Source organism: Enhydra lutris, unplaced genomic scaffold (genome assembly GCF_002288905.1).
Source record: "Enhydra lutris kenyoni isolate GAN:26980312 unplaced genomic scaffold, ASM228890v2 scaffoldscaffold12, whole genome shotgun sequence".
Taxonomy (NCBI): domain Eukaryota; kingdom Metazoa; phylum Chordata; class Mammalia; order Carnivora; family Mustelidae; genus Enhydra; species Enhydra lutris.
Window position 1 is genome coordinate 38,217,052 of NW_019154096.1, and position 21,425 is coordinate 38,238,476.

General features: G+C 35.7%; 1 protein-coding gene across 1 annotated transcript in view; it reads left to right on the forward strand.

Moving 5' to 3' along the window:
• The window catches only part of LOC111144836 (bone morphogenetic protein receptor type 1A), a 140,434-nt gene that overhangs the window by 52,682 nt on the left and 66,327 nt on the right, over positions 1-21,425 (forward strand). The gene's annotated exons all lie outside the window — the stretch shown is intronic.

Sequence of the window (21,425 nt, forward strand, 5' to 3'; positions counted from 1 at the left end):
TGGCTTCATTGATTTTTTTTTTTTTTTTCTGTTGATTTCCTTCTTCAGTTGCATTGTTTTCTGCTCTGATTTTAATTTTTTCTTTTCTTTTGCTTCCTTTGGATTTAATTTGCTTTTCTTTCTCTGTTTTTTTTTTTTTTTGGGTAGGGGGTGGCAGCTTATGTTTTTGATTTTAGATCTTCCTTCCTAATATATGCATTCAGTGCTACCATTTTTCCTCTAAGTACTGCTTTCATTGCATCCTGCACATTTTGAAAAGTTGTATTTACATTTTCCTTTAGTTCAAAATTATTTCTGCATTTCTCTTGAGATTTATTCTTTGGCCTGTTTATAATTTAGAAGTACATTGTTTAATCTCCAAATATTTTGGAATTTTCCAGCTCTCTTTGTTTTTTTTTTTTTTCCTAGTTTGATTTCATTGCAGTCTGAGAAGAGGCATTATATGAATTCTCATCTTTTAAGTTTGTTAATGTATGGCCTTATGGCCCAGAATGTGTGGTCTAGGTTGGTGAATGTTCCATGTGAGCTTGAGAATCATATGTATTCTGCCATTGTTGGATGAAGTAGTTGATAGATATCAATTATATTCAGCTTATTGATTGTGCTTTTGAGTTCAACTATATTCTTACTGTCTTTTCTGCCTGCTGTATCTGTCCATTTCTGATATAGGGGTATTGAGGTCTCCAGCTGTAATAGTAGATTCATCTGTTTTCCTGTGCAATTCTATCAGTTTTTATTTTTGTTTTTGTTTTGTTTTTATTTATTTTGTTTTTGTTTGTATTTATTTTGTTTTTGTTTATCAGTTTTATTTTTGTCTCATGCATTTTGATGTATCATTGTTAGGTGCGTACACATTAAGAATTGTTTTCTTGAGAATTGATTCCTTTATCATTATGTAATTCTCCTCTTTATCTCTTATAACTCCCCTTGCTCTGAAGTCTACTGTTTCTGAAATTAATATAGCTACTCTTTCTTTTTTCTTTTTTTTTTAAGATTTTATTTATTTATTTGTCAGAGAAAGCACAAGCAGGAGGAGCTGCAGGGGGAGGGAAAAGCAAGCTCCCCACTGAGCGTAGAGCCTGATGTGGAACTCTATCCCAGGACCCCAGGATCATGACCCTAGCTGAAGACAGATGCTCAACTGATTGAGTCACCCAGGCATCCTGTAGTCCCACTTTCTTTTAATTAGTGTTAGCATGGTGTATCTTTTCCATCCATTTACTTTCTCTTTTTAAAGATTTTTTTAAAATATTTTATTTATTTATTTGACAGAGATCACAAGGAGGCAGAGAGGCAGGCAGAGCTCTCTCAGCGGGGGAAGCAGGCTCCCCGCTGAGCAGGGAGCCCGATGTGGGGCCCGATCCCAGGATCCTAAGATCATGACCTGAGCCGAAGGCAGAGGCTTTAACCCACCGAGCCACCCAGGCACCTCTAAGATGTTTTTCTTTTAAGATAAGCTTTTAAAGATTTTTTAAAAGATTTTTTTAGGAGAGTCTTTTTAAGTTTTTTTAAAGATTTTTTTAAAGAGAGAGTGCGGTGGGGAGGGGCAGAGGAAGAGGGAGAGAGAAACTCAAGCAGACTCTACACTAAGCATGGAGCCCAATGTGGGACTCAATCTCACAACCCTGAGATCAGACCTGAGTTGAAACCTAAGAGTTGGTTGCTCAATGGACTGTGCCACCCAGCACCCCTCCATCATTTACTTTTAGTATACATATGCCTTTATATTGATCTGTAATTATCTGTGTCTAATCTATATATTTGTCTATATATTTTGGCTCAGATCATGATCTTGAGAGAAATCGAGCCCTGCATTATGAGATTAAGCCCTGCTTTGGGCTCTGTGCACAGTGCGGAGTCTGCTTGAGATCCTCTCCCTCTTCCCCTCCCCCTGCTCATGTGCATTCTCTGTCTCTCTCTTTAAAATAAAGTCTTTTTAAAAAATGGTTTTCTTGTAGACCATAAAATTGGATCTTGTTTTATTTTTTCTGACACTCTCTTTTGTGTATTTTAGCTATTGATATTAAAGTGACATTTATGTAATTTGATTAACATTTACCATATTTTTGTTACTGCTTTCTATTCATTGCCCACATTCTTTGTTCCTATTTTTGTCTCAGTCTTTTTGTCTTCTTTTAAAATTTATTATTGAAGTATAGTTGAGATACAGTGTTATAGTAGTTTCAGGTGTACAACATACTGATTTGACAATTCTGTACATTACTTATTGCTCCCTGTGGTAAGCGTAAACACCACCTGTGACCATACAACATTATTACAATATTATTGACTATATTCCCTGTGCTGTACTTTTAATCTACATGACTTATTTATTTTATAACTGGAAGTTTGTACCTCAATCCCCTTCACTTATTTTACCCATCCCCCCACCTCCCTGCCTTCTGGCAACCACCAGTTTGTTCTCTGTATTTCTGAGTCTGTTTCTGGTTTTTGTTTGTTTTGGTTTTTTAGATTCCACAGATAATTAAAGTCATGTAGTATTTGTCTTTCTCTGACATTACATTTAGCATAATAACCTCTAGATCCATCCATGTTGTCACAAATGTCAAGACCTCATTCTTTTTTTATGGCTGAGTAATATTCCATTGTATATACATATACAATATATCTTCTTTATCCATTCATCTATTGATGGACACTTGACTTCCTTCCATACCTTGGCTGTTTCAAATAATGGTACAGTAAACAAAAGGTTGCATATATCTTTCAAATTAGTGTGTTCGTCATTTTGGGATAGATACCCAGTAGTGGAATTACTAGGGCATATGTTATTTCTCTTTTTAATTTTTTGAGGGCTCTCTATACTGTTTTTCTACATTGGTTGCACCAATATATAGTGCCACCAGGTGTGCACGAGGGTTCTCTTTTCTCTACTTTTTTGCCAACATTTGTTATTTTTTGTGATTTTGATAATAGCCATTCTCGCTGGTATGAGGTGGTATCTTGTGCTTTTGATTTACATTTTTCTGATGATTAGTGATATGGGGCTGTTTATGTGTCTGTTGGTGATCTGTATGTCTTCTTTGGAAAAATGTCTGTTCGGAACCTCTGCCCATTTCTTAATTGGATTATCTTTTGGTGTTAACTTGTGTAACTACTTCATGTATTTTGAATCTTAACCCCTTATTGGATATATCATTTGCAAATATCTTCTCCCATTCAGTAGGGGATGACTTTTTATTTTAGTTTAGTTGCAGTACTTTATTTTTGCTTTTGTTATCCTTGCCTGAGGAGGCATATCCATAAATACATTGCTAAGACCAATGTCCAAGAGATTACTGCCTATGTTTTTTCTTTTAAGAGTTTTATGGTTTCAGGTCTCATACTTAGGTTTTTCTTTGTGGTTTAAATTTATTTCATTTTCTCTCCTTTCTTTCTGTATCTGTTATACTTTTTTTGTTTTAACTTTTTTTTTAGTGGTTTCCCTGGAGTTTTTAATGTGCATTTCCAGTTAATCCAAGACTATTTCAAATAACATTGTTCTCTTTTATAGATAATGCAGGTACCTTCCAATAGCAAAATATAATCCAAATTCTTCCCTTCTGTCTTCTGTGTCATTGCTTTTATTCATTTCGTTTTTGTACAGCATATACGCATATATATGCATATATATATATGTGAGCATACATAATTGAATGTGTTGTCACTATTTTGAATAACTTGTTATCTGTTAGATCAGTTAAGAGTAAGAGAAGTTTTAAATTTTACCTTCATTTACTCCTTCTCCAGTAGTCTTGCTTTCTGGGTTTTGGAACTATATCATTTTCCTTCTCTCTAAAGAAGTTCTTTTTAACATTATCTGCAAGGGAGGTCTGCTGACAACAGATTGCCTCACTTTTGTACATCTGGTAAAATCTCCATTTCTCTTTCACTTGTGAAGAATAATTCACAGGCTATGGAATTCAAGGTTGGTGGTTTGTTTCTTTGTCTTAAGTAGACTCCATGCCCCGCATGGATCCCAGCGCAGGCCTTGAACTCAGCACCCTGAGATCAAGACCGGAGCTGATATCAAGATTCAGATGCTTAACTGAGTGAGCCACCCAGGTGCTCCAGTGGTTTTTCTGTTTTGACATTTTAAATGCTTCATTCCGGGACACCTTCGTGGTATAGTCACTTAAGCGACAACTCCTGGTTTCAGCTCAGGTCATAATCTTAGGGTTGTGAGATGGAGCCCTCTGTGGAGCTCTACACTCACTTTGGAGTCTGTTTAAGACTCTTTCTTCCTTTCCTTCTGCCCTCACCCCCTGAAGGTGCACATGCACATATTCTCTCTCTCATAAATAAATACCTAAGATATTTTTTAAAAAAATAAATGTTTCATTTTGTTCTCTTCTTGTTTGCATGGTTTCTGAGAAATTGGATATAATTTTGCTCCTAAATGGATAAAGTGGGTTTTTTTTTTTTCCTATGTCTTCTTTCAAGTTTTTCTTTCTTTATCTTTGTTTTTAGCTATCTAGGTATAGATTTTTTGGGCACTTATCCTGCTTGCTGTTCTCTGAACTTCCTGGATCTGTGGTTTGGTGTTTGACATTAATTTGGAAAAATTTTCAGTCTTTAGTGTTTCAGATATTTTTTTTTCTGTTCCTTTTTTTTTTTTTTTTTGTCTTTTTCATATTTCTGTGTGTTACACTTTTTGTAGTTGTCCACAGTTCTTTGATATTCTGTCCTTTTAAAAAATCTTTTTCAGGGGTGCCTGGGTGGCTCAGTTGGTTGAACATCCAACTCTTGGTTTCAGCTCAGATCATGATCTCAAGGTTGTGGGATCAAACTCTGCATTGGGTTCTGTGCTCAGTGCAGAATCTGCTTCAGATTCTCTCTCTCCTTCTCACTCACTCTCTCAAATAAATAAATAAATGAAATCTTAAAAAAATAAAAATAAAAATCTTTTTCAGTCTTTTTTGGTTTGCTTTTTGCTTTTAGAGATTATTACTGTGATACATCCTCAACGTCAGAGTTTTTTCCTTAGTCATTAGTTTACTAATAACCCATCAAAGACATTCTTCCATTTTTGTTACACATTTCATTTTGCTTCTTTCTTAGAATATCCATCTCTCTGGCTTTATAATATATCTATTCTTGCATACTGGCTACTTTGCCCATCAGAGTCTATAGCATATTAATTGTGGTTGTTTTAAATTCCCAATCTGATAATTCTGTTATCTCTGTCATATCAGAGTCTGGTTTTGATGGCTTTGCTGTGTCTCTTCAAGCTGGTTTTTGCCTTTTAGTATGCCTTGTAATTTTTTCTTGCTGACTATACATGAAGTACTGGGTAAAAGAAACTGCTGTAAATAGACCTTTATTAAGGTGGTGTTAAGGTACTGAGGGGAATCTATAGTCTTATGATGAGGTCTCATTTTTTTAGGGAGCCTGTATCTCTGAATTGTGAATTTAATAAGTGCTTCTTAGTTGTTTTCTCCCTCTCCACATGGAGGGTTAGCCTGGGTTAGAGTTGGGAATTTCCCTTAACCTAGGCTTGTTAGGCTTTGAAAGAACTCCCGTAACTTAGGTTCTGTTAAAATAGTTTTTCTTGAAAAGGCAGGCCTTAAGAACAACAGGGGTACCTGGCTGGCTCAGTCGGTGGAACATTTGACTCTTAATCTCTGGATCATGAGTTCAAACCCCATGTAGGGTGTGGAGCCTACTTAAGAAAAAAAAAAAAAAGAATAATACTCTGATGTATTTCAGAATGGTACCTTTCCCCCTCTTTCTGGCAGAATGACAAGGGGATTTTTCTCTGATACTCACTGTGATGGCCTGGTAGAGCTCCTGAAGTTTTTTTTTTTTTAAAGATTTTATTTATTTATTTGACAGAGAGAGATCACAAGCAGACAGAGAGGCAGGCAGAGAGAGAGAGAGAGAGAGAGAGGGAAGCAGGCTCCCTGCTGAGCAGAGAGCCCGACACGGGACTCGATCCCAGGACCCTGAGATCATGACCTGAGCCGAAGGCAGCGGCTTAACCCACTGAGCCACCCAGGCGCCCGTGAAGTTTAAACTCATAAAGTGCAGTGGTCCCCTTATGACTGGATCCCTCATAATAGTTTTTAAAATATTGAAATGGCTCCCTATCTTCTCTGAAGGTGATTGATTTCTCTTCTCTTCTCTTCTCTTCTCTTCTCTTCTCTTCTCTTCTCTTCTCTTCTCTCTCTCTGCCTCTTCCACTTTCTCCTCCTTCTTCCTTCTTCTCTTTTCTTCTCCTTCACCATGGATTTAAACACATTCAGTGGGATTCAGTCTGTTGCAATTCTTACACTTGCTAAAGCTCACACTACCCCATCTTTGGCCATGAGGAGTCTCTTCAGGTTGGCTCCTGAGTCTTTTTGACATCACTCAAACAGTTGTTGATTTGGTTTTTTTATTGCCTTATAAAACTAGATGATATTCCAAGAACATTTTGAAAACTTACTGTCTCAACCATGAACTATTTCCATGAAGTCTGGTTTCTTTCATTGGGCAGTAGTATTTCAAAACTATGATCTGGACTCATCGGATGCTCATTGCTACCGTTTGGTCTTTGTTTCTAGGTCTTTCCAGTGAATAGTACTAGAAAATAGAGATTGGGAATCACGGTTTTTAAGGATATAGGGGTGATAGAATATTCCATAATTACTCATTTATCACATAGCAAATTTCACAAAAGCAAAACTAATATATCCATTACCAATATTACTGAAAAGAATAAACATTTTTTAATACGCTCTTCATTTATTGATGATTATGCTCTCTATATCAGCAGGTCATATTGCCATTATGTACTATAACTTTCTTCCTTTTCATCATCTTTCAGTCTACAAGTTACTATTTAATGTTTATCTCCAGTTATGTCAATATTCCTCTAATCATATTGGCTCTTTGAAGCTTATTCTCTAGTAGATTTCTCTGGAAAGACTCATGAGAACATTATTCTCTGAGTTTTTTCATGATGGTAATGTGTATTGTTTATGCTTGAACATTAGTTTTACCGGCTGTAAACTTCTTGGCTCTTATTTTATTTCCTTGAGTGTCTTTTTTTCCCCCTGGGTTAAAGTGTTGCTTTGTAAAATCTGTTGATAAAATTCTTAAGTTACTTGACGTTTTGGCCTAGATGCTCAAATAGTTTTTCTTTTTAAAATTCTGTAATTTTACTATAATACTCTTGGTATTATTTTGTGTCCATATCCTCAAGTATGCATTGTATGCCTTCAACATACAGTTTTAAATCTTATTTTAGGAAAGTTTTCTTGAATTAGTTTTTAGTGGATTTTCTTTTAATGTTTTTAGTGTTTAATTCTTTTTCTTGGGTTTTCTTCAGTGATTACTATTTTATATAAAAGAACAATTTTTGTCACTTTTCCTAGAATCCTTTTATTTCTTCATTAAATTTTTTTTGTATTTTAGGATTAAACTCCTTTTCACATTGCCTACCATGTTAATTTACTCTTGTGCTCCTTTGTTTTTAGTCTTTATATATGAAATAGAATTTTTAAAAATTCTTATTTGAGTTATGTTCTTTTCTGAGTTTCTCCAGTTCTGATGTTGTTTTTCATGCCTTATGTAATTTACTTAATGCTTCTAGCTTTTTAGATTATAGTTATTATCAGTTTTGTGTTGCTGCTTTTCTGGTTTGCTTTAGTTGTGTATAAGGATGTTTTTTAGCCTTATAATAACGTGCATGAGATTTGAATCTGGAAACTTTGTCATGGGTCATTGGAAAGCATCTTTAACTTGACAGAATTGCTTTTGATTATGTTTGGCCAATCCTAGTTCTGTCATTGTCCCTTACTCTTCCTTGAGCCTTCTCTTTCCATTGTCTCAACTATACCTTTTCTGTTCGATTTTGTAATTATTCCCAGCAGTTCTTCTAGACCTTCCTGGACTTAGTATCCTAGCAGAAGTTGGGTGTTTGATTGTCTAGAGAAACCATGCCAGTGAGACTCCACAGATTTGGAGAGACTACAGAAGAGCACATTATAAATGGGAAGTCTACTTTCTGGATCATGATATAAGTCCTTACTTTCTTTCCCATGTCCCTTTCCTTACCTATTTGTAGAACACTGACAGTCAGAGGAGACTGGAGGACTCTTTTCTAAGAAACTGAATGACCAAAGAGAGCAACAGAGCCTTACAATTGAAGGTTTCCGTATGTACACAAGCAGGTGATGGCCCAGTTACACTACGGTGAAGCCCACTAGTTAACCCCCTCCTTACACACAGTGTTGTCCAGTCAGTGTCCCTGTGTTTCACTCTTATATGAGCAGTACCCGATTGCTACTTATTTTTTAAAAGCTGCTTTAGAAAGCTATTTGTACAAGAGATACCATGTTTCATTATGCTCTACCTGTTTAGGGAAAACTTTTCAATTATACAAAGTTTATACATATATAAAAAATAATATGCAAAGATCTTTGCAACTTGATTTTCCCTAGAAAACTACCTTCTTACGGTCAAATTTAAAATTTATGCTTGAGCTCTGGTGCTTCTTTAGACGATTTCATGTCATCTAGAAGTGATAGCACATCAGCTTCATAGACTATTACAGTGGTGGTTATCCTAGGAATTACTAATAGGGAAATAATCTCCAGGCATACCATGGATTCTCTTGTGTTTGAGTGGTGCAGCTTCATGTGCATGCTAACTGTTGGGAAGAAGGGATTTTCCCAGCTTCCTGCAGTGGTTTCTGTTACGGTCATGTGATTGTTAGATCGTTATTGCTAGTTCTGGCAAATTAGTGAACCCAGTTGCTTTCCAGCGTTTTGCGCCCTACACCATACCTCTCTTCCTATGCCTAATCTCCACCATCTCAGTTTTGGAAGATGACTTCATTTTATATTTTATAGAGAAGTTTGGGGTGCCAAATGTAAGTTCGATTTCTTTTCTTTATCTCAAAGATCTCTTTTTAATGAGTTTTTTCCTTCTCTCTCTTCTGTTTCACAAGTAGTGTTTCCCTTCTTCTAAGGCTAAGTCTTTATCTTCTTAGCCCTTCCTCTCCTTGTCTCTCTTGACATCCTTGACAGACTATTTCTAGTTCAATTACAACCCTGATCAAATTCCCTTCAAATTAAAAACAAACCAGCAAGATCTTCCCTTGACACTGCTGTTACTTCAAGGCTATATGCCATTCTTTTCACCTCCAAACCTCTCAAAATGTCAGTCTGTACCTGAATAGCACCTTTCTTCTTTTTTTTAAAACATCTTCCCTGCCATTGTCATTGAATTTGTTTGTGACCCATTTAGCAAATTTAGCAGCTTCTTCTGTATTTTATTACTTGTCCCTTCTGCAGTATTTGGAGTTGTCACTATCTTTCTATCTTTTTTTTTTTTTAAACTTCTCTTAAATTTCCCTTGCAGTACAAAATGTGGGAAATGGAGGAAAGTATAAAGGAGATAATAATCCATTGTAATACCACCTCTCAGAGATAACCAGTATTAAATTTGGGGCTATATCTGTTCCATCTTTTTTAAAAATTCATTAAACAAAAGCAGGTTCATACTGTATTTTTTAAAAAATTTTATTTATTTATTTTAGAGAGGAAGTGTGTGGTGAACAGAAGAGGGGGAGGGAGAGGAAAAGGGAGAGAATCCCAAGCAGACTCGATGCTGACCAAGGAGCCCAAGGTGGGGCTCTGCCTCATGACCCTGAGATCAAGACCTGAGCTAAAACCAAAAGTCAGATGCTTAACTGACTGAGCCACCCAGGTGCCCCTGTATCATTTTTTTTGATATCTGATTTATACTTCTATTTTAATATATTGTGAGTATATTTTTAAGTACTTACTCTTCTGCAGTATGAATAGTGGCCATATAAACTGGTAGTGTTGAGACTGCCCAGGTTGGAATCCTGGTTCCCGGTCCTCACTAGCTGTGTGGCCTTGAGCAGAATACTACTCTGGGTTTCAGTTTCCTCATCTAGAAAATGAAGGTAGCATTCTTTTCTAATACCTAGGGTTGTTGTAAGTAATAAATGAGATAATACATAAAAAAATAATTCTTGGCAATTAATAAATTTAGCTATCATTACTGTAAAATATGAATGTATTATGTTTTACTTAGATTATTTCTATTCTGTTTTGTTATCATTAAGAATGTTTTAAGACCATCCATATAGTCAAATGCACATCACAATTCTCGGTAGATTTTTATTGGTAAAACATAAAAATCTCTCAGTGAAATTAATATACTTATCATGCAGTTCACTCATTTAAAATGTACACATCAGTGGTTTTTAATACATTCACAAATATGTGTAACTATCACCACAGTCATTTAGAACATTTTCATCCTCTCAAAGTGAAACCTCACACCCTTTAGTTATCAACTCCCTTCCATAATTTTATTATTTTAATGTAGTATTTTATATTTATTCTGTTGTTATTTCATGGCCAGTTGGTCTACGATTTGGAAAGAGAAAATACAGTAGTCCTCCCCCAATCCACAATTTCACTTTTTGCAATTTCAGTGACCTTTGGTAAACTGAGGTTGGGAAGCAGATGTCAGGGCAGTAGCCTAACACTATGTCACACTTAGAATGTATTTACTTGGCACTGTTCTGAGTGCTCTACCTACATTAACTCCTTTGATCTTCACCTTTCAGACGTATGCAGTTATTGTCCCTATTTTACAGATTCATACAGATGAATCAGATGGCGTAAGCAACTTTGGGTCAAAGTATTAAAAACAGGTAAAATGGTGGAGCCTGGATTCTAACCTTGGTACTCAGTCTGACTGTGGAGGCCATGCTCCTAACCCTGTATTCTTCTCTTAATCCTCTCCTTCTAGAAGAATGGTAGGAGGATTTCAAATATCTTGACATCTTGGCTGTTCTGTATTTAGAAGAATTGTGAGGTCTTCAGTGCTTGATTGGAAAGAGAACTAAAATAAATACTGATGTCTGCTTCAGATGATGTGAGCTTCAGGTGGCTGTGTATTTATCATCTTGGGCAGGCCACACATTGATTATCCTGCTCCACCACTCTAGAATCCAGGCCTCAGGTGGAACAGTTGCCAGGCTCAGTGTGCCTTCCCTGGGCGCCTCTGATAGAATGCCCATTTTAACCTGCACCCCTCCCTCCTTGCATACTATGAAACCCTGCCAGTCTTTGGAAGGCTAATTTAAATTTGGCCCCCAGTGATCTCTCCTGTGCTGTGAAGCAGCAGTCTTTGATACTTCTCAGATAATCATGTGTAGTGGTATGACAATATTTGTATTGTCATCTTGGTTAAATTTGGCCCCCAGTGATCTCTCCTGTGCTGTGAAGCAGCAGTCTTTGATACTTCTCAGATAATCATGTGTAGTGGTATGACAATATTTGTATTGTCATCTTGGTACTGTTGTTTAAGCTTTAATATATTTATATAACATATATGTTTATATTAATATATTAATATGCTTATATTAATATATTTATGGCATAACTCCTCAAGTTGATTAAGTGTTACTTGCCAGAAGGGAACTGTGTCTTAAATGTTTTAAAATATACTATAGTGCCCTCAGGAGTATTACCAAGTGATCTTTTTTCCTTTCTCTTTCAGTCTCTCTTGCCTGTTGATAAAAGAGCTATTCTCTGCAATTTAAACATCTAACCTCACAAACATAGCCCAAAGTGCACATGACATGTTTTGCAGAAAGTGTTCAGTCCATAGTCACGCTGTTGGATTATGTACATTATATTGGGATAGGTGCTTCTAATTGTCTGTCTGAAAATCTTCAAAACCTGTTGTTGCTTCTTTTTGAAATCTTACTTGATTGCCTTGGTTGTTGCTCATCCTGCTTATAAGCTCCTCCCTCAGGCGTGTGACTCACCAATTTAAAAGACGGTGCTGTTCAGTAATTAACTACCTGCCTCTCATTACATAGAGATGAGAACTTAAATGCAGGCTTCCCAGCTAAAACTTTCTACCCTGTGTGTTTACCCACCTATAGGCATGTAGCAACACTGTCCCACACCCAGCCTTTGGAGGAAGTGTCTGTAGCCCATTTCCACTTCTGTTGGACTTGATTTGTTTGCCTATCCCTGTGTAAGTGGTGGATTTTATGTGGGTGCCGTTAATAAAAAATAATTTTATTTTCTGTAATTTCTAGAATGTCATTTGTTTAGTCTCATTGATGTTCACATTTGGATGAATGACAATTGGATATTTAATGAATGTAGTTTTGTTTTTAGTAAATAATAATTAAGCCAAACATTTTATAAGATTAATCAGATTAAAGTCTGACATAACCAGTACATCCTTGAGGTGTTAAGTGTTACCCATTTTCATGACGTATAATTAGTTTTTTGGGGAAACTACCTGTGTTTTAGAGGAATTCATTCTGTCCTTATTACCTTGCTTTAGCAATCCTGAAAAATATGGGTATGCATTATTAGGAAATTAGGATCTGTTTTGAGAAACAAATTTTAAAGCATTCTTCTATTTGCTAAATAGGATATTTGAGGGGCGCCTGGGTGGCTCAGTAGGTTAAGCCTCTGCCTTCGGCTCAGGTCATGATGCAAGGTCCTAGGAGTGAGCCCTGCATCAGGCTCTCTGCTCAGCAGGGAGCCTGCCCCCCCCCCCCGTCTGCCTCTCTGCCTAACTTGTGATCTCTGTCTGTCAAATAAATAAAATCTTTAAAAAAATGTAAAAATAAATAGAATATTTGAAAATATTATGTTCTAATATATCAGTGTAATTATATTTACTTCAATATCAAGTAAAACCTTTGTAAATTACATATAATACCAGTGATTTGCCAATATTTTTTAAAGTCCACGTCTTCAGACTGATTATAATGCTCTGTTTCCGAAGCACAGCTATAATTTTTGACCATTTTAGCAAAATATAATTTTTAATCCTGTTAAGCAGTCATAATTTACAGTTTCTAGGGAAAAAGTTTTAAAATTTGCTGATGGAGAGATCTTTGGGACTTCCTTACAGATCTGTCAATATTTGATTTTAGTAACCGCTGCCAAACTGACATTGTTTACTAAAATTATGTGTGAAATCACAAGTCAACTGATAAAGTAGATTTTTTCCCAATTTTTTGTTTTACAGACTTTTAAATTAAAATTTGAGCAGTTGGTAAAAACCTATTTTGCTGGTAAATTTTTCTATTTCGATAGCAAAAGCCTTTACATTAACCTTTTACTTCATCTGCTTTCTTTCTCTGCTTATAAAAACACATATGCGTTTGGGATACCTGGGTGGTTCAGTCATTAGGCATCTGCCTTCAGCTCAGGCCCTGATCCCAGGGTCCTGGGATCGAGCCCGGCATGGGGCTCCCTACTCAGTGGGAAGTCCACTTCTCCCTCTCCCACTCTTCTCATTTATGTTCTCTTTTTCGCTGTCTCTCTCTCTGTCAGATAAATTAATAAAATCTTTTTTAAAAACCCCACATACACCTTTTTTCTCACCATTTGAAAGTAATCTGCAAACATCTTGATACTTCACCCCTAAATATTTTAGCAGGTGTGTTCTAAGAACATGATTGTCCTTCCTTAAGAGCTACATTATCATAAGAGATTTAATACAAATATACTATTATGTAATATACTACCCTTACTTAAATTTTCTCTGTTTTCTTTACAAAAGTGTTCTCTATAGCTATTTTTATTTATTTATTTATTTTTAAGTAGACTGCACAGCCAGCATGGGGCTTGAACTCGCAGCCCTGAGATCAAAAGTTGCATGTTCTACCAAGTGAGCCAGCCAGGTGCCCCTATTTTGATTTTTGATCCAGGAACCAGTTGAGGAATATATTTTGCATTTGGTTGTCATATTTCTTTAGTTTCCTTTAATTGAGAATAACTCACTATTTCCACTGCCCCTCATCCTTCCTCCCATCCCCCCTTACAATGGTCTTTTATGAAATCTTACCTTGTTTTTTTTTTTTTTTTTAAATAGCATACCCCTCAGTTTGCTGCTTGTATTTTTGTATTTCATGACTAGATTAAAGTTAAAATGTTTTGGAGTGAATGCTATGTTGATAGCATTGTGTATTTTCTATCGGATTATATCAGGAGGGGAAATAAATTTTTTTCACTTTTTTTTCATTTTATAATAGCTTAGTGTTTGCTTTGATTTATTGCTACTAAAGATTTGTAATATTTTGTCCTTAAATTTCAAAATAAAATTTCATAGCTCTTCACTCATAATTTAAAAAAAAATAAGTTATGATAATTCCAAAAATATAGGAAGTGGTGTGATACCTATATGCCTAATACCCAGATTTACAAAATATTAGCAGTTAACCATATTTACTTTAGATTAAAATAAAATTTTTATTCTAAAATCTATTCTGTATACAAAGGTATATATAACATAGATGTGCATTTTAGAGTATTAATAATGAATGAATGCATCTGTCCCAGCGTCCTGTCCCAAGAAATGTAAAGGCATTCTTTGAACCTCTCCAGGCTTCAGGACAATAGCTTGTCTCTTCCCAGAAGAAAGCATCATCCTAAGTTTGGTGTTACTCCATTACCTTTCCTTACATTTTCCCACTTTTGTATTTTTCCTTTAATATACTTTTAAAAAAATATTTCCTATTTTTGAGTTTTATATGCATGGAATCACACTGTTTATATATATATTCTTCTTGGACTTTTTTCTTTTTTGTTCAACATTATGATTTTGAGATTTCATTATTGTTAACATACTTATCTGAGGTGCATCCCTTTTCACTACTATGTGGTGGTTCCATTATATGAATGTACTACATTTTATGCATTTTACTATTGTTGGACACTTGGGTTTCCTCTGGTTTTTTGCTATTAAGAAAATGCTGCTGTGAATTTTCTTGTGCTTGCTTCTTGGTAGATATATGCAAAAGGTCCCCTGGGTTATATACCCAGAGCTAGAATTTTTGGGTCTTTGGGTATGTACATTGTCACCTTTACCACGTGGTGGCAAAAAAGATTTTTTTTGTAACCAGCTGTACGTTGAGCCAGGTAAGGAATTCAAGAGGAACAGTTTTGAGAGAGGATCTTGTTAGAAATGTTGAGGTGTTTACAGTTCTTAGCTCCATCCATTTCTGTTTTTTCCTGAGTTGACTAATTGAGGTGTCCTATCTTTCCCTTATTCTTGAAGTGGTCCTTTAAAAATATCACAACATTAAAAAATATATAATCACATCATAAAAATGACTGGATCATAATAGAAGATGTGTTCAGTTTTTATACCTTCAGTTTCAGGCTGTCCTGTGCTGCCTTTTTATTTCTGTAGACCCTGAAACACAGAGCTGCATTAAACTAGTTTTCTGATTCTCAGGAATAATGTAAATGAAAAGCAGATGGGGAGCCTGGGTGGCTCAGTCAGTTAAGCATCTGCCTTTGGCTCAGGTCATGATCTCAGGGTCCCGGGATCAAGCCCCATATTGGGGTCCCTGCTTTGTGGGGAGCCTGTTTCTCCCTTTCCCTCTGCCGCTACCCCTGCTTGTGTTCTCTATCTCTGTCAAATAAATAAATAAATCTTAAAAAAAAAAAAAAGAAAAGAAAAGAAAAGAAAAAAGAAGTGGATAGAGGGGGCTGGTACTATGTTAGCAAATGTGCATTTTAGATAGCTGTTAGCCAAGGAAGAAACTTAAAAATAGGGATGCAAGCTAAAATTTAAAACAAGCAAGCAAGTGCACAAATAAATAAACCCAGCACTCTTCTGGGACCATTTAGAAATGGGACAAATAGCACTATGTATTAATTAGTCCCTGATGATTTCACTGTATTGCAGCATAACTCTGTAATTGGTGTTCATAATGCTAATTCTAAATAGTATTTACACTTCACTGAGAAGTAGAAACAATGCATGTTTTTAGAAAAATTGGTGAACCTTTAGCAATCTAACATCAATTCCTGGAATGCCTGGGTGGCTCATTCAGTTAGGGGTGGATTCTTGATCTCAGCTCAGGTCTTGATCTCACGTCTTGATCTCAGTGAGTTCAGCCTCATAGAGGGCTCCATGCTGAGCATGGAGACTACTTAAAAAAAAAAAATAAATAAAATCAATTCCTGGTAATTCCTGAGAGTAGAAATTTTCTTCTTTATGTAACATAGTGAAACTATCCAGAGGAACTTGCCCCAGGGTACTTTACCTATCAGCTAATAAAATAAATGTTCTATTGATAATTTTTTTTTATCATTTTATAGGAAATAAATGGGTGATACATATTTCTCCACTGACTGAATTAGGTTTACTTGGAAAGTGGAAGATGGAAAGTGGAAGATGTATTGAGTAATTTAAATGTCTGTGATTACTGGGTAAATTGTCTAATAAGTTGGAGAGAAAATTAAAGTGGTAAAGAAGTGGTTTTCATACTTCTTTGTCGGGAAAGATGAATTGAAAAGAATATATGGATAGATGACTATTTGGGGTTCATCCTGATGCAGGTGGCTGTGTCAGACTTGCTGTGCTTATTACTCTCAGAACAGATGACACTCATGTCATAGTAGTCACTGCTTCCCAGACCCAGAGGGCGAGGGATACAGAGAACTGAAGACCCGGAATTTGGTCGAGGAACTATTGGTTTCTTTAGACTTCTGTTATGGAGGCTCCTCATTTCCTTAGGATACTTGAAACCACTACAGAATCGAAGTTCCCTAGATGATTTGAAAGAAAGAATGTATCTTGAGTCGTCTGAACCATTGCTTTGTTATTCAAAATCTAATTTAAAGCAGAGGTAAAACATTTTTAGGAAATAGGGTTTAAAATTTTTTTAATTACTTAAAAGTAATTATAGATTCATAGGAAATTGCAAAAATAGTAAGGAGAGGTCCCTTATACCCTTCACCTTCCTCCAGTGGTTACTTAATGCTACTTGATGTAATGTCCAAACAGAAACTGACATTGGTTCATTTTATATGTATAGCGCTGTGCCATTTAAACATACATTTAAATTTTGTTTAACCACCTCAGCATCAAGACATAGATCCTGTCACCACGAAGGTCTCCCTTGTGCTGCACATACACGTGTCCCCCATCATCTGTATGATTTTTGTCATTTTGAGAGTGTTTTGTAAGTGGAATCATATAGTATATGACCTTTTTGCACTCAGACTAATCCTTTGAGATTCACCCAAGTTGTTTTGTGTGTCACTAGTTTATCCCTTTTTATTACTGAGTAGAATTTTGTTGTGTGGTTGCACCACAGTTTGTTTAACCATTCACCTTTTGAAGGACGTTTTGTTTTCTCCAGTTTTTGACAATTAAAAATAAAACTGCTGCTAATATTCATGTTTATTTCTTTGCAACCCCAAGCGTGTTTGGTTACATGTCAGTGTGTATTTCATTTTTAAAGAAACTTCCACACTATTTTCCAAAGTGGTTGTGCCATTTTACATTCTCACCAACAATGTCTGAAAGCTGCACTTTCTTCATATTGCCAGCATTTAGTATTGTCACTGTTTTTTATTTTAGTTGTTCCAGTAGGTGTGTAGTGGTATCTCAGTGGGGTCTTAATTTGCAATTCCCTGATGGCTAGTGTTGTTAAGCTTTTCATATACTGATTTGCCATCCAGATATCTTCTTCAGTGAAATCTCTTTTCATATTCTTTTGCCCAATTTCTTGGTGATTTTTTTTTTTAACTTTGAATTTTGAGATTTGGTATATTCTAGTTGGGTTCTTTGTCGCATGTATGGCTGGAAAACATTGACTCCCATCCTGTATCTTGTCTTTTCATCTTTTTAACAGGGCCTTTTGCAGAAGGATATTTTTAATTTTGATGAATTCTAATTTGCCCCCTTTTTTCCTTTTGTGGATCATCATTTTGGTGTCTTTCTCCATTCCCACCCTCCACCCCCAATCCCAGACAACCATTAATCTATTTTCTGTCTCTGTGGAATTCCGTATTTTGATTGTTTGATTTGGATATGTTGATTGATTGGTTTCTTCTAATATTTAGTACTTCAAGAGTATGTATCTAGTTCAAAAGAAGCATCTGGATTGTGATATAAATTTAGGTGAGTTATTATTTTATTGTATAAATATAACATTTGAATTTATGGAAGCAAATGGTGTATTGGTTTCTGAATCACGGTATTTGCTGGGTTACTTTTGGTAATTGAAAACTGGTTAAAAGGATTTAATGTAATATAATAAAAAGGTCCAGTGTAATGATATCATTTTAGGATTTATTCAAGCATAACAACAGCATCAAAGACCCAGATTCTTTCTGTCTTAATGCAGCCATTCTAAATCTGTTGGGTTGTCCTCCTAGGCTGTCATCTTCTCATGGTTCTGATGGCTGCCATCATGCTACTTGACACATTCAAACCCAGAGTTCCCTGGGAAAAAAGGTGATGGAGAGGATGTTTTCACCTAGATGTCTTTTTTTATTAGGCATAAAACCTTTCCCAGAAACACTTTTCCCAGTGCTTAGTTTCCTAGCAAACTTAGTCTCTTGTCTTACTGACTGGAATTGCGTCAGATGCTCTATAACAAAACTACCGATTGGCAGGAAGAATGGAAATTGCCACAACTGGCTTAGATCAGAGTCTTCTCACCCTGGTGTTAAGAATCTTTTTCACCTATCTCTTTTGGAAGAAGCTTTTTCCCCTTGTCTTTTGGTTGTCTGATATAATTAAGATAGGTAAGTTTTCTAGACAAGCCAGTTTCTCATATCATTGAGTTGTTGCTGTTCAGTACTTGAGATCGCCAGTATTTGTTGAAATCCTACTGTGTCATCAGCTATGCTAGATTCTGGGATTACAACAGTGAATAAAAATTTAAAGTTTGGTATGGAAATATGTGTAAGCATTAGAGTGCTGTGATGAGAATTGTGTACTGTAATTCATTTGTATTACTGGTTTAATATTATTGTTTATGTCTTTGGTTTTATGAGAAAGGCATCTTAAGTTTCAAAATCAAGCTTACATTCAATTTATAAGTGATCTTTTAGAACATAACCCGTCCATAAGTTGACCCTCCCTTTCTGTGTTACCTGCTTTATTATAGAAGTGCATGATAAGCCTAAATTATACTGTTCGCTTGAATTACTTACAGCTAAAACTGTGTTATCATTTTCTGAGGCATGATGTTTGAATTTTCCAGTTTAATGTACCCAAACTTTTAACAGTAATGCCTTTAGTTTAAGAGCCCAGCTGGGATGTTTTGTCAAGTATTCTGTAGTTTGGTTCTGATTTTTTAAAAGCATTATATGAATGCAGTGATAGTGTTAACAGCAATACTTGTATGGTATTTGTGGTACTTCTTGTGTGTGCTTAGGGAGGAGAAATGCAGTTGAGGAGGAGAGTATTTGGAGTGGTGGAAAGAAAAAGTATGCAGTCAGTATTGCTGAGTTTGTGACTACTAGGAAATGACTACTTTTTGACATCTGGAACAAACTCAAAAGTAATCTTGAGTTTTGTCTTAGACTAGCATATTTATCAAATCATATGTACATTGTTCTTTTCTATAAAGCAAATCTTACTAATATAGAAGTGAATGGGGGTATTCCAGCACCTCCGAGTGAGAGATAACTGAAATATCCACAGTTGATGTTTGTCACTGATGGGTTCTGTATGGTTAATGAGCTTTTAAGTACCTTGGTGGTTTAAATAATGACTTCACTAATTTTGAAAACCAAGAAGGATTGTACATCTTGATGGCAAATAAAGATATTTTGTAAAGATAACGTGGGACTAAAATACACTTTTCTTGTTTGTTTACAAATACTTATGAACTTTGAGAAAATTCTGATGTTAGCTCAATTATAAAATACTAGAATATATCTGGAAAGGTTTGATTTTTTCACTTATTCTGTTTTTCAGAAGACCCAATGTATTATCAAAAGAGTTACCTTTTCCTTAATGTGTTTTCTAGAACTAATGGGCTTGAAAGTTTTAGACACAAAATCTTTGATAAAAATATTATTATACTTGTTTAGTGTTCGGTTTTGACTAGATCTTTGTGGTTGTTAACACAAGTTCATATTGTTGTAATAAGTAGTCCATGGTAAACAATGGTTAGATGGTTTACATGTTAATTTTATCTGATCCATTAGAAATAACTGGTAGAATTAGAATCGGGCCATGTATGTGTCTGTGTATATATATATATATAGAGAGAGAGAGAGATTGATTTATTTATTTATTTGACAGAGGGAGACACAGTGAGAGAGGGAACACAAGCAGGGGGAGTGGGAGAGGGAGAAGCAGGCTTCCCTGCCATACAGGGAGCCCTATATGGGGCTCAATTCTAGGACCCCAGGATCATGACCAGAGCCGAAGGCAGAGGCTCAACGACTGAGCCACCCAGGTGCCCCGGGCCATATTTTTTTAAACACGGTCTTTTGATGGATTGCTTTAACCTTTATGAGGATGGGTTAATCTGAACTTTGTTTAATATAGTGATTGCCTTCCCTCTTTTCTTCACATATACTGTTAGGGAAGAATAGTGTTATTGGCAAAGAGTGGCTTTGGAGGAAGATATTTGTCATTTCTAACATGAAAACACAGTGCATTTATTTTTTGATTATAAAAGGGAAATGTTTTAAGACTGTGAACATCTCAGGGAAAAAAAAATCACTAAACACCGCATCTCCATTCCTGCCCTCATTTCTCTGAGTGATGGTCTAAGAGTTTTATAGTCCTGTGAGTACCCTGAAAAATGTTACAGACCAGTTAAGTTGTGGGTAACTGGTGCATTGAGAAGACTATTTAAGGCTCCTAAGTGCAGACAAAGCATTACTAATTGCTTTCAGGGTCAGTCTGTCTTTAGTTGGACCATGAAAGATTTAGCATGGTCCTATGGCAGCCTGTCTGCTGAGTGGAGACTCTTGTCTTTAAGAAAGGCTGCTATCTGATATGCTAGACCGTTTCAGATTGCCCCAGTTTACATGAATTCAGTCATTATTGCCAAGACTACTAAACCTCAGTGTGACACAAGTGATACTTCTAAATGGACTTGAAGACAAAGGCATTTTGACCTTGCAGTGGGACATAGGTAGTATTCATACAGCTTAAAATTTTTCCTTTTTAGAATATGAAACAATACTTTGCTATTTGAAGTTTCAGTTAAAAATAGATTCAATAAAATTATTTTTAAAATCTCTAAGTAAACAACATACCTTTTTAAATTAAAATTCTTTTATTGTTTCCCTCTTTTAGATTTTTGAACTCCCTGTTTTAAAGCAGGGGAACTAAATGTCAGTGGTAACATAGTTGTAACCTATCCCCTGGGTTTAGATCATGCAGTGCCATTAATTCCTGACCCCTCCAGTCCTTAATATTCTAGGTAGAAGGTTGACTGAAATTAAAACTGCTTACTGAGATTTTGTGATTAAAAAGTGAAAATAGGGATATTAGGTGGGTGGCCAAATATATTTTTGCCTAAGCAGGAATTTGAATATCATAGAATTGTACATTTTAGTGCTGCTTCTAGCTGTTCATGTTTTTTCAAGCAAATATAGAAATTTTACATGCAAGTAATTTTTTCCACAGAGCTATTGTTACATTTGTGA